Source organism: Brassica napus, chromosome C9 (genome assembly GCF_020379485.1).
Source record: "Brassica napus cultivar Da-Ae chromosome C9, Da-Ae, whole genome shotgun sequence".
Classification (NCBI taxonomy): Eukaryota; Viridiplantae; Streptophyta; class Magnoliopsida; order Brassicales; family Brassicaceae; genus Brassica; species Brassica napus.
Window position 1 is genome coordinate 57,464,291 of NC_063452.1, and position 13,608 is coordinate 57,477,898.

The 13,608-nt window shown below is 34.3% G+C and overlaps 1 long non-coding RNA gene across 2 annotated transcripts; it reads right to left on the reverse strand.

The window, feature by feature from the left end:
- Nucleotides 1-9,955: 9,955 nt before the first annotated feature.
- Nucleotides 9,956-13,041, reverse strand: LOC125593104. Of its 2 annotated transcripts, XR_007329015.1 has the most exons (3): nucleotides 11,218-13,041; nucleotides 10,923-11,070; nucleotides 9,956-10,565 (listed from the first exon to the last, which is right to left on the reverse strand). It is a non-coding gene; the product is annotated as an uncharacterized LOC125593104 (long non-coding RNA). The 2 variants fall into 2 exon arrangements; XR_007329014.1 differs by lacking the exon at nucleotides 11,218-13,041 and having other exon boundaries at nucleotides 10,923-11,205.
- Nucleotides 13,042-13,608: the final 567 nt, after the last annotated feature.

Below are 13,608 nucleotides of genomic sequence, written 5' to 3' on the forward strand. Positions count from 1 at the left end.
AAAGATGATGCTTAATTTGGTAAATGAGTGAGTGATCATAGTGTTTGATGAGTAGATGATCATAGTGCTTGAATTGGTAAAGGAGTGGAGTATCATTTCAAAGTTTATCTTATAACAGTTTCAAACCTTTTTTTTGTCTTTTTTCTTGTTTCAAGCTTTTGGATTGAAGGAATATAAAATCCGACCGAGTACAGCTATTGGGGTTGGACCGGTTAAGCAACTTAGCAAGGGGCCCATAAAAGAAAGTTAGAAACTAATGATTGTGGTGGGAGCAGACGATGCATGCAAATGTAGGTATCACCTGTGACTGGTGAAATATGAAAAAAAAATGATTCATTAATATATAATGTTTGTCTTTTCTTTTTATTCGTGCAGAGTATTTTCTGTATTATTTATTTTCCGATTTTAAAAGTTTGTAATTATTTATCATCTCACTTCTTGTCTTTTATTTTGTCTATTTTTCTGTTCATCTCTAAAAACTTTTACCCACGAAATTCAAATTTTAGTCGATTGTTTCTTTTTTTGGTGTTTTGCAGTACTAATCATGACTGTTTCTCTTTTTGCCTATGCAGTGTGGTAGTTACGAACCGCTTTTCCAATGTGATAAAGTCATAAAACTAGATTTATTGCAGGAGGTAGTACATTTCCATGTGAAATTTTATTTTATTTATCCCGTTTATAAGTCTTTAAAAAGTTTTTAAGTTGTCTTTTTGTTACAAAAAAGTTTTTAAAATGCCCCATATCACTTAGTATTTTATGAGTATGGACAGTTTTTATAAACTTTTTGTAACAAAAAGATACTTCACAAAATTAAGGCACTCAATATTGTCATATCCAATGTGATAACAAAATTAGATTTAATAAAGGAAGAATCGACCTAAAAACGGCAAGTTAGAGAAAAAAAATCGTTTTACTTTAATATTTTTTTGAAAAAATAAATACCGTAACCTATTGCATAGTGTGCTGGGATTAAGACCGGTTGTGATTACAGAAGTACATATCCACATGATTCGATCAAAAAAAAAAAAGTACATATCCACATGAAAACTTATTTCTTTGACCCCGTGAAGATTTTGAAAAGTCTTGTGGATGATTGAATATAACATATGTATATAGGCTGATTAACATTTTAATTCACTTTAGTTAAAATAATAGCAGATATTTATTTGTTTAAAATATTCAATTTATTTTATATTATAAAACTAAGAAAGGTCTAATAAAATAAATTCTGATGTGAAACTAGAGAATGAAATCTATGTTTCTGTATTATTCATAAACATAATGAGTCATTTATATATAGGGAATTACACAGTCATAGAATATTGGAAAGACTAAAGAAAGGAAATACAAAGATGGAAAGAGTACAAATCATAATCTAATAATGAAAATGCAAGATGCCGATTCTCTCTCTCTCCTCATGGTCGACTCTCTCTTTCTCTAGCATTGGGCTGGTTATGAACCGGGCCGGTTATTGACATCCACAATATGATTTATAACACTCCCCCTTGGATGTCATAACCATACAGGGATTGTAATACGCTTTAGATGTTGTCTCATTAAAACCTTACCAGGAAAACCCAGTGGGACAAAACCATGATGAAGGAAAAAGAGTACAACACGTATTACTCCCCCTGTTCTGAACAACTCGCGGCTGGCCTCATGAACATCAAAGATCTCCGAATGGTTTGAAGATGTGGCCGCGATCGTCTGCTTCATGGAACGCCATGATATGGTCGCTCCACCATATGTGAAAACATAGCATGTCTGTGATCGAGCATTGTGTGGATCCGAAAGATAACCTGCATCAGCAAAATCAACTAAACCTTCTTTGTTTTGGTTAGTAGAAAATAAACTCAAGTCTTTCGTTCCTTGCAGGTAACGAAAAACATGTTTAATCCTGTTCAAGTGCCTTTGGGTTGGACAAGAGCTTAATATAGACAATAGATTCACGGCAAAACATATATCTGGTCGTGTGTGACTAGACAGATACATCAAAGCTCCTATGGCACTGAGATATGACACTTCGGGACCTAGGACATCTTCATCGTCCATCATAGGACGGAACGGATCAGTGTCCAAGCCTAGAGACCTCACAACCATGGGGCTAGACAATGGGTGAGACTCGGCCATATTGAATCTCTTGAGTACTTTTTCTGTATATGCCATTTGATGCACAAGGATTCCATCTCTTATGTACTCAAGCTGTAATCCCAAACAAAACTTTATTTTTCCAAGATCTTTCATCTCAAATTCTTTCTTAAGATATTCAACTGTTTGGGAGATCTCTCCAGAGGTTCCTAGGATATTCAAATCATCAACATATACTGCTATAATCACAAAGCCCTGGCCGAATTTCTTTATAAAGATACAAGAGCTGATCGGATCATTCTTGTATCCTTCTCTCTCTAGGTACTCACTTAACCTATTGTACCACATTCGGCCTGATTGTCATAAAGTGACTTATTCAACTTTATACAGTGTTGTTCTCGAGTACTCGATTTGTTTTTCAACTCTATACCCTCTGCTACTTTCATATAAATCTCGTTATCCAGTGGCCCATATAAGTATGCAGTTACAACATCCATTAACCGCAAGTCTAATTTCTCTCTTATAGCCAGATTTATCAGGAATCTAAAAGTAGTAGCATCCACCACAGGGGAGTATGTCTCCTCATAATTTATTCCTGGTCTCTGTGAGAATCCTTGTGCACCAAGCCGTGTTTTATATCTAACGACCTCACCGTGTTCGTTTCTTTTTCTCACAAAGACCCACTTATAGCCGACTGGTTTAACATCATAAGGTGTCCGGACTATTGGTCCAAAGACATCTTTCTTCTTTAAAGAGTTTAACTCCACGTTTATAGCTTCTTTCCATTTGATCCAATCTGATCGTTGAGTGCACTCATAAATAGACGTGGGTTCATGATCCTTATTCAAATCCATAAGCTCAAGTGCTACTTTGTATGAAAATAGATCATCAATGTCGACATTCTTTATGTTCCATTGTATCCCAGACAAGATATAGTTTATTGAGATATCATTATTATCAGGACCTTCAGTACCTTGAATCTTGGCGTCCTAAGAATCAGTATTAGATACATCAGGGCCGGCCGCATCTAAGCATTCATGATCGGCCGCGATCGCTATTAAGGTTTTGGGATCGGCCGCTGTTAAGTCCCGGTATTTAGGAACGGCTGCGGTCGTGTCTAGGGTTTCAACAACCTCGGTTTCATTCTCTGCATCTTTCTTAGTTTTCCGAGGGTTCTTATCTTTGGAACCTATTGGTCTACCACGTTTCAAACGTTGTCTAGACTCTGTAGCAACTTGATTGTGTCCCTCTTGAACATCAATTCTGACTGGTGCATTAGCAGCTGGTATATATGACTTCGTCACTTTTTTCGGGTCAGCAAAGGAATCTGGCACTTGATTAGCTAGCTTTTGTAAATGTATAATCTTTTGGACTTCTAAATCACATTCCTGAGGATATTTGATTCCATGTAATCTTTTTTTACCAGCTTATTGCTATCTTCCCATAATGTTGGATGTTTGGATTCATCGAAATGACAATCCGCATACCTGGCCTTAAATAAATCACCCGTAGTTAGCTCAAGGTACTTAATAATCGTGGAAGAATCATATCCAACATATATCCCCATCCTCCTTTGAGGTCCCATCTTTGTTCTCTGTGGTGGTGCAATTGGCACATAGACGGCACATCCAAATGTCTTAAGATGGGATATGTCTGGCTCATGACCCGTAAGCAATTGTAATGGGGAATATCTATGTTCACTAGACGGTCTTATGCGAATCAGTTCGGCCACTTGGATATCTTAATTCTTCCCCGCCAACTGCCCTTGCTCATGGGCCGGAAGCTTAGACCTCATAAGCAATGGTCTAGCTATTAGCTGAATTCGTTTTATGAATGATTCGGCCAAGCCGTTCTGTGTATGTACATGTGCCACAGAGTGTTCCACACTTACCCCCATGGACATACAATAATCATTAAACGCTTGGGACGTGAACTCACCAGCATTGGTCTCTATCATTCCGACCTTAGCATAGTAAAAGGCTAGTAGAGAGCGCATGTATAGACTCTAGGACTTTCTTATAGCCTTGGCCGATCACTATGATCTGAAGGAACTCTTTGTTTCCTTTGCCCTTAGTCTAAATATGAAAGTCATTCATTTGAATGTCTTTAAAGCTCAATAGGCTTCTCTTAGAGCTGGGTGAATACAATGCATCAGATATCTCTAGATGTGTACCCTTAGGCAACATGATGTTAGCCTGGCCGTAGCCCTCTATGAGACTGGCTATACCCGGAATGATACTTTAGATACTTCATATAAAAACTTTCATTCATTAATAAAATAAGTTCAAAGCAATCAAAACATAGAAAACATAAAGCAAAGAGCACGAAAACATAGATGTCGAATTCAACTTCATTCTTTTAAACAATATGAAGTTTCATAATCCATAAGATCGTCTCGTTCATGAATGAAATCATCTTCACCATCTTGATAAGTCATATGAGCTTCAGGATTCTTCCTTTTCAAACTCTCTTGGTAGAGGTCAACGAGATGTTTGGGAGTCCTACATGTCTTAGCCCAATGATTATCCATACCACATCTATGGCACACGAATTTGGTCGAGTTTTGTGGCTTGAAAGATGTACCACGGCCTCGGCCATGTCCACGGCCTCCATAGGAGCCACGGCCATATGAGTTGCCTCGGCCTCGACCAAATGAGTTTCAGCCTCGACCACCACGCCCATGCCATTTTCCACGACCACGGTTTTGTTGGCTATCACTCTGGACAAGGTTCGACTCTTTCTTAGCCTCTACGGTCGCATGTGCCTCAGGTAATGGGTTTGCTCCAGGAGGTCTCAATTCACTGTTTCTCATCAACAGTTCATTGTTCTGCTCAGCGAGCAAGAGACAAGAGATCAGATTAGCATAAGTTGTGAAGCCCTTCTCACGGTACTGTTGTTGTAACAACACATTGCTTGTGTGGAAGGTGGAAAAGGTTTTCTCAAGCATATCCTTATCCGTTATATCCTCAACACACAATTTCAATTTTGAAACTATTTTAAACAGGGCCGAGTTATACTCGTCCACAGACTTGAAGTCCTGGATTCTGAGATTCCTCCAATCATAAATAGCCTTTGGTAATAACACTGTTCTCTGGTGATCATATCTCGTTTTCAACTCTGTCAAAAGGTCTAGAGGATTCTCAATAGTCAAATACTGATCTTTGAGACTCTCAATAAGATGATGGCGTATCATTAATATCGCACTGTATCTATCTTTCTCACTTGCATTATTGCCCTCGGTGATACATTCACCGAGTCCTTTGGATTTTAAGATGATCTTAGCATCAAGTGCCCATTGCAAGTAATTATCTCCAGAGAGACTTAGGACAGCAAAATCCAAGTTGTTGATTTTCGACATCTGAAATCATATGTTTCATAATTTAGATTTAAAAATGTTCAAGCGAATGCAATCAATATGCTCAAGCAATTCGTATTCTAGGTATGATGCAAATAGTTCATTCGTATATGATGCATACATGTTCAATCTTAGCATTCAGATTCTATATGCAATCAGTTCGTACTATTATGCATGCATGATGCAAACAAGCTGCACGGCTACAATCTTAGCAAACGGTTTCAATGCAATCAATACAGTGGTTATTCGTTTTCAATCTTAGCAAACGGTTTTCTAAGAGTTCAATGTGTAATTGCAATCAATCAGTCGAGCAATGCAACAATTAGGGTTCATTCGAGAATGTATGAAAACTATCAATACTAGCCAGATCATTATCAAGACGAGAATGCATAAATCATTTAACCTAGCAAGCGATTTCTATTTCAATTCAAGCATTCGGTTTTAATCAATCAAACAAGATAGTATTCGATTTTAATTTCAAAACATTAGGGTTTCGATCAAACAATCAATACGACTTCAATTTGAAAATCATTCAATCGGTTTTATCAATTCAAACAACCAAATTCAAGAATGAGATTATCAATCCTAGCAATCGATTTCTATGTGATCAAATTCAATACAGTTTTAATTAATCAAGACTAGCATACTATATCCAAACATACAATCATTCAAACAATCAATTTCGATTCAAAGCATTAGATTAGGGTTTCGATTTTAATTCATTCAATCAATTAATTTGATTTCCAATTAGGGTTTATAAAATCGAATGTGTTTTAGTATTATGGTTTTAAATAAAATCGATTTCATACATTCATGCATTCATGCAATAAGCATGTATGCGGCTAAGATTATGGATATTAGGGTTTCGATTTTGATCTTAGATCATTGGGATTTTGAGATTCAAAACCATTAAGGTTTCGATTTTAATTGATCAAACAATCAATCTCGATTAGGGTTTGGGCTATCGAACTTATGATTATGAGCTTCGATTTACTCATTGGGGTTTTGATCTATTACCCTATGGTTTTGATTTCAACATTAGATCATACTATTAGGGTTTGTAGTTTTTATGGTTTCGATTCTTATCAAACAATCAAATTCGATTATGGGTTCTCTTTAAGGTTTCGAATTACCTTAACCTCAAGTAGGGTTGAATGGACCACCAAAGAGTTGAACCGCGAGCTGGAACTGATCGGAACGCGAGCTGATATTGTCGCGAGCTGTCTGATTGCTGAGATCGGGAACACGAGCTGTCCAACGTGCTGATCGGGTCGCGATCTGTCCGCGAGCTGTCTGAGATCGTCTTGTTTGCGAGCTGAGGTTGAACAAGCCGAGATCGTCTGAGCTAGGATCAGGAACGCCTTGAGCTGAAGCTGATCGGGAACAGATTGCAAACAAGGATCGGGATGTAAGGTTTCGCGATCGGGATTAGGATGGTTCGCCGGTAAGGATGTTCGCCGATTAGGGTTAGGGTTTTAGGCGGTTTGTTTTAGCTTAGGGATTTAGATTCTATCGTGCTGATAACGTGTTGTGAAACTAGAGAATATAATCTATGTTTCTGTATTATTCACATAAACATAAAGCCCTTTTTATATAGAGAATTACACCGTCATAGAATAATGGAAAGACTAAAGAAAGGAAATACCAATATGGAAAGAGTACAAATCATAATCTAACAAGGAAAATGCAAGATGATGATTTTCTCTCTCCCTCCTAACGGTCGATTCTCTCTCCTAACGGTCGACTCTCTCTCTCTCTAGCATTGAACCGGTTATGTACATCTACAATATGATTTATAACAAATTCTCATATTTAATAGAAAACCTAAATCATTAGAGCATCTTTAATTGCGTCAACCCATATGGATTGCTTAAAACAACAAAATATAAATTTTTTAATAAAACTTAATTATTTAATTAAATTTGTTTTTGTTTTTAAAAGCCAAACCAGTAAATGATTGACATTTGGACAATGAAGTTCTAAACCTCTCACTTTTAAGATCTTTTTCACGTTTTCTCTCTTTTTCTCTTTATTTTTTTCTTTATTTTTAATAATTGGATACTCATCCCTATATCTCTTTGTTAAAGATACTATGCAAATTCCACGTTCAGACTTTAATATGCGGTTGTTGAAAAAGGAAAGTATGGTCACATCTATTATGACACCTAGAGCGCATAAAAGCCCAATAAGTAAGAGTTGATATGGGATAAGGATTTGAGTATAACTATATAAGTAACTACGGTCGACCTGGAAGGAAGTTAGAAAAAAAAACTATTTTACGTGAATTTACATTAATTTTATGTAACGTTTTTTAAAAAAAAATTGTAAATTAAAAATGATATTATAAACAAAATAAATAAATAAAATTCAGAGATTATGTTGTTATTTTTAATAAATATATTTGGACTGAATTAAAATGACAGTAACTTTTATTATTCTATGAAGAACAATCTAATATAATAAGATTAATGATGTCCGCATATAATTATGCAATGATTATGCCAGAGAAATATGTTAAGGAAAAACTTACATTATCTAAGCCAAAACAATTTTTTGTTAGTGAGAGTAGATTGGCCTGTGTGTGTTTTAGTTAAAATGTGATAGTTTTCTTCTAATGAAAGTCATACTTCAACTTTCCTACCACTCTAAATTGAATAGGGTCTATCATTATTAAATAAGTTTAGAATTTATTAGATAGGTTTTACTATTAATTTAGAAGTTATTAATACTGTGGAAACTTTCGTTATGAATTAACAATATATTTAAATTAAATGATAATATTGCATGGACTTTTTTTATAGAATTCATGCTCGTATGTAATAAAGAGCTTATGCTGCAGATGCGTGTAATTATCTTGCAAAATATATTTTTGCATTGGTGTATTAATACTTTGAAATAAAACTGCTTAACGTACAAAGGGAATCATTCAAAATTTTCAAATATCATAGTGTTCGTTTATTCAAATAGCTAAGTAGGAGTAATATATAATAATATGTTTGTGCTATTATATGAAAAAAAAATAAGTTACGAGCACTATTTATCATGAAATCATGGACCTTAAAAAATAAATTGATATAATGGGTAAAGCAAATAATTATAGGAGCACTATTTATCGTGAAATCATGGACCTTAAAAAATAAATTGATATAAATGGGTAAAGCAAATAATTATTCATATGTTTATTTTTGTTAAAACATTATTCATATGTTTAATGCTCAGTATATGTATATCAAATTAGTAAATTCAATTTTGCATTCACTATATAATATTATACATTTTATATGTACGTTCACTAATATACTATAAACCTATTGGTTCATCTAGTTTTTTTGGTTTTTAAGGGTTATTTTACACATTAAAATAAATAAAAATATTTTATTGTATTTTCGACACAAATCCAATTAAAATCATCGTACTTGGTTCTGTTGATTTACATTAATTTTTCATACCGATATGATTAGATTGAATATCAACAATATCATAAGAGCTGTTTTATGACGTATTTTAGGCCCTAACGTATTCATAAGACGAAGAACATGACATTATTTGTTTATTAAAATATAAAAGTATACTGTTAAAAGTATTATTTTTAATTTGATCTAAAGCCCACACAACAATATTCCCGCATGTTTATGAGTTACACCAAAATCCCACACGATCTATAACTCCAAGTTAATGAAACGCCGCGTTTTGGACGCAGACACGTGTCGGTTTCTCAAGACTCGAATTACTGACGTGGATAGCATAAGGGGGAAGCAACTTTAAAATATATTATGTACTTTTACCAAATTGTTTTAATATATATATTTTATATTTTATTTCTAACTGATTGTCTAAATCTTTGTTTTGATTATGTAATAATCATCGGGTGTGGTTCAACTATTTTGTTTATTAATTTCTCCGAGCTTCAGCTTTGTTACTAAAATAGAAGAAAATATATGAGATTCTTATTTCTGTTTTTTTGTTAGAATAAGTTCAATAAACATAGAAAAATATCGTTGGTTTTTGTTTTTCTTAATGTTCTTTATCTATCTTTGAAATTTCTGTTTTTATATTATATTAATTTATATTAAAAAGCTATTGCTTATTTCTTGTTATTTTTAGTTTTAAAACTTTCAAAAAAGTTATGTTTTAATTATGATTGAATCCTTGATTGTGGTTTGCAACTTTTGTTTTTTTTAATTAATTTTAAGCTTGATTTTGGTAACTAAAAAATAATGTGAAAATCAATTTTTGGTTAAAGTTGGTTTAATGAAATGTAAAAATCAATATAATAAAGGAATTATCTGTTATTTTCAAAAAAACGAATTATATTATGTAAATTCACCAAAATATCATTTGTTGAAAGAAAATGATTTTAATTTTTGGAAGGAAAATAAAATATTGATTAGAAAAATGGATTGCTAGTGTTTTTGTATTCGTTTGTTTTTGCTGAATTATAGGATGAGCTTTGGAAGAACTCAGAAGCTCTCTATACAATGAGCACTAAATCAAAGGGAGCTACACAGAAACAACAGAGAATTTGTGGTTATGCCATTCAACTTTGTGACCCACTATGTATGTTCTTCGGTGAAGATGTCTATGCGCTGGGCGATCTGAAATTTGCTCTCAGACTAATTCATTTATGTAAATCAGATAAACATTCCTCAAAGCCTAAAACACCATCGCTTTGTATAAGAAAACCACCCAATGTTCACTGTAGTAACAAATCAACTCCCACCAAAACAAACAAAACGATCTTTAGGCAATGGTTCCAAAAATATCTCTAAAAATAATTTCAGATATTGTAAAGAAAAAATCAGCAAGTAATCCTCCTTAGTCCTTACTTTTCCATCAACCAATAGAAGATCAACTCTCATCAGCTCTCCATCTTTCTTGACCTTCCCGGTTCTCCACCAACCAGCCTTGAACTAAGAGAAATAAAGCTGTTGATTTACCATTTTTGGAACTTTCACAAAAAGCCTTTAACGATTTTGAGATTGGACTATTTTCCGATCAGACTCGTGTTTCCTCTTCTTCCTTTTACTCTTTTCATCTTCTTCTTTTTCTTCTTCTTCTTCCTCTTTGAGATTGGAGCAGAGTATCTCAGAAAATATGGGTGGCTAGATAATTCTCTAACTCTCTGAGTTTACAAAACACAATGTATCATCAATCATGGAAAAATGAAAGATTATGATTTCAGATCATATTAATGGATGCTCAATAGTACTCGGAAAGCATTGCATAGATTACTCGAAAGCAGAGACAAAGTATGAGAAATAGAGCCAAACCCTTTAAGCAAAAGCATCGAATCATTGATGGTGAAGACTCTAAAAGATTTTTAGTAACCGCGATCAAGCTTCAAATGTTATGTTAAAACAGAGATGACTTAATAAACCAATTTTCATGACAGAGAAAAAAGCCATGCTTTCTCTTGATCAAGCTTCCACTTATCAATCTTAAAAGAGAAAAGCCATTTTTTAAAGATGAGAACACTCACCTGATCAAAAGCATGGTATATGTAATCTGCGATCTGAATTTCTACATTTTCTCGATTTCCCTGTTAAAATCAAACACCAATAGATCTGAATTTCTAAAGCATCCAAGAACACAACATTGCTGCTAGACCAGTACCATTAAATGATGCCCTGAATCCAATAAGACAACCCGTTCAAAAGCTTATATGAATGGATAATCAAGAACAATAAGTCTAACCCAAAACACATGTAGGTTAAACAGGTAAAGGATTCAAAAAAGTAGAAACTTGCTCATTGAGAAGAGTGTTAAAGACGCACCTCCGCTGTGTTTGAGTTTGAGTAACGTCCTGTTTCATGTTAGCGAAAAGAACATACGAAGCTGACGTATCTAAAGGTGATGCGTAAGTAGTTTATGCTTGTTGCTTGTAAGTCTGAACGGTGTAAGCAGGAGCCGAGCCTCGACGACGGACGAACACTTACCGGACTTCAAATCAGAGAAAATCCCCTCGAATTAGCCATATCGAAATCTATGTGTGGAAATATAAGAATTGCGAAGAGAGGATGAGTTCAAGGAAAAAATCTCACACATATTTATTTTGAACACACACCGCCTCTGAGATCTAATCAGCGCTTCAAAGACACATCATGGATGAGAGAATTAATGCGATTGAAAATGAAGCAATAAATGGACAGTTTCAGGCATGAGATGGAGCTCAAACGTCATCGTCTCCGGCCGCACGAAGAGAAAGTCGATCTGCGTGTTTTCTCCAAAGCCGTATTAGGTTTTGAGAGACATCGCCTTCTTTTTATTTTGGGTCGGACAATTCACCAGATCACTCAACATGCATGCGAGCAAAGCCCAAGATGTCATCAAGTTATTGATACGGTGTGTGTTGAGGGTCATGGACACGTGGCGAGACGTCATGAACCGAATTGATGATGTGGACGCTGACGTGGATAGGATGGGAGTGATTCAAGGTCTTCTTTATATATAAAAGATTTTGATCTCATAATTATGAGATGTGGTTAGAATTTTATTATTAGTAGTTTTGATCGCATAACAAACAATGTGCCAATTAATGGACTAGGAGTTAGTTTTGTGGGATTAGATTTTGACTGTTACTAATTTCTGAATAATTTCTCAGTATGTGTAGCTAATCGAAACATTGATGTATATTAGTTTTCTATAGGCCCATGAAATATATAAACATCTTCGAAGTATTATGTATGAACAAATTCTAAATCAACGTTTCTGTTTCTCTATAATTGTTCATATTAATGTAAACATTTATCACATACCAAGTCCTATACTCACTCCGTTTCATAATAGATGATGTTTTAGAAGATTTTTGTTGTTTCAAAATAGATGATGTTTTGATATTTTTATATTATTTTTAACTTTATTGAAAACTGTGTAGCAAATTAGATGTTGTAGTCATTTCTGTAATTGGTTGGATGATTTTTAAATTATAGTTTTTAAACCACTTTTTAGAGAAAATTAAATTTCTTAATCTTTGTGCAATAAGGAATAACATCATGTATTATGAAACGGAGGGAGTAGTTAATAATAAGAGAGGAATATATAACAAGGTTGGTATCAATATACACGAGGGGCCCAAAATAAAATCACTAATTCCAAGATATCGGATGCTTCATAAAACAGAAACTAATCACCCTACTATAAAGTCTATAATCATGGTTCGTAAACCAAACTTGTACTATTACAGTACAGAAACGAAACTAGTACTTGATGCGTTGAACCTGCAGTGTTTTTAATTACGGACATAATCTTTGATTAATCCAAGGAAAAGATACTGCATAATGATACTAAAATTATGTTCAAGTTCACAGTTACATTAGTCAGTAATAATTTTGCAACAAAACATCAATAAGAAAATTAATCACATCAGTATTAGTCAGGAGACAAAATAAACAAAGGTTGTCTGGATTATGCCGAACAATAAGCATGCAGTCACGCGAATATCACGTGTGGTTGGCTCCACATCTTCCTTGCTACAATTTCAAGACTTGTCTCTGTGAAGTTACTTTTTTTTTCGCTTCAAAAACATTGTTTTTGTCGGCCAATAACATTGCATTATTGATCATAGTAACATACCGAGATTAAAATGTATTTGCTGGTTTATTTTTATTATAAAATTCAAATGGAATCTTGAATATTGATGGAGTGTAAACGTAAACCAGATTAATCCATTAAATAAACAAAAATCTGAAAATTAAAAGAGATGACCCCGCATACGTAACATCTAATTGAGAAATGTCCACATAATCTTGACTCGTATACTTCAAGAAAATTATACCTGCCAATTCGTACATATAAAAGAAAATAAAAATTTACTGTGTTTTCGTCACTGTTCGGAAACTCGCTAGGCGCTGTACGTACGCTCGGGTTGTGCCTAGCGAGTTCTGAAAAAATCGGAGATTAATCGGGGATTAGTTTTGTGTGTTATTGTTATATATATAATTATATGTATATGTTTACCAATTATTTAGCGTTGTCTAGCGGTTTGTGTACCTAAATTTCAGTGACATAACCCGGATTCGAGTGAGGAAGACGTTTTTTTTGCTGTTTTTTTTACCTTTTTTCTTTAATGAACACAAATTACTAAAATGTCTCTGTCTTCTTCCTCTCGCCTGTCGAACCAGAAACTAAGTGCCGCGTTCTACCGCTGTTATTCCTCTATTTTCAAC